The sequence below is a fragment of the Sorex fumeus genome, unplaced genomic scaffold, assembly GCF_029834395.1.
Source record: "Sorex fumeus unplaced genomic scaffold, SorFum_2.1 ptg000054l, whole genome shotgun sequence".
NCBI lineage: Eukaryota > Metazoa > Chordata > Mammalia > Eulipotyphla > Soricidae > Sorex > Sorex fumeus.
This window is the reverse complement of record NW_026606111.1, coordinates 24,594,311-24,595,300: the sequence shown is the minus strand read 5'-3', so window position 1 is coordinate 24,595,300 and position 990 is coordinate 24,594,311.

The following is a 990-nucleotide window of genomic DNA, read 5'->3' as shown; positions in this document are numbered from 1 at the left end:
TCGTCTCAGGTGCTAGAACACAGGTCTTGCATGTGCAGCGCCCTGAATACTGCAGGAGTGGCCCCACCTAGAGCCTCCAGCCACCTAGGTGTGGCCTTATGTAAAAAAAATAAGTACAAATCAAGACATACCTATACATATGCACATACCCTTATAGACAATGAGAAAAAGAGGCTTGATCTAGATCACGGAGAAGAAAGGAATCCAAATGGATAAAGAAAAATAGCTTTGGATTTGCATTAATCCAATAATTGTTTCACCTGTTTATTGTCCTTATTGGAACTTGGCTCCAAAATAAAATATGACCAAGTTTTCATATGTCATAGAAATGGTGAAAAATGTTACTTATAATTAGTATAGTCACATATAATTTTCTAGATCAAAATAATTAGAATAAAGGGAGATTAAAATATTTTACTTAAAATCATCTAAATTCTCATTAAAATAATCATCCTCTTTGAAGATGTTCATTTTAATTAGGAACATAATACTCAGTACACTTGTTCTATTTTTCAAAAGAAATATTTAATTAATAAAGTGTGTTCTAAGTTTCCTGGAGGATACTTAGAAGTGTAGAAGAATTAAGACAGTTTTACTTACAAAACTAAATTCAGCAGTAAATGTAACACAAGAAATTAAAATTATCTATGTGAAAATAAATGCAGCAAATTACTCTATAATCTCAAACCTCTTTTAGGCAAAGAAAGAATTATTCAACATGTTTGCTGCTTATGCTCTAGATAGCTGCATTTAATACTACTACTTATTTATACTTTCTCTCACTAAAAAAATTGATCTGCTGTGCTTCATACAGACATGTCTTCTATTTTAAATCTGACCAAAGACCGTAAGCCACTGCCTAAAAGGAAAGTTGTGTTCTTGTAACAAGTATGAAATCCCTAGTGATTTTTCCCATCTAAAATTTAAACTTAGTAATATTCTTGTTTTGATTTGTAGTCACGTTTTTCCCCTCACTGGTATATATACATA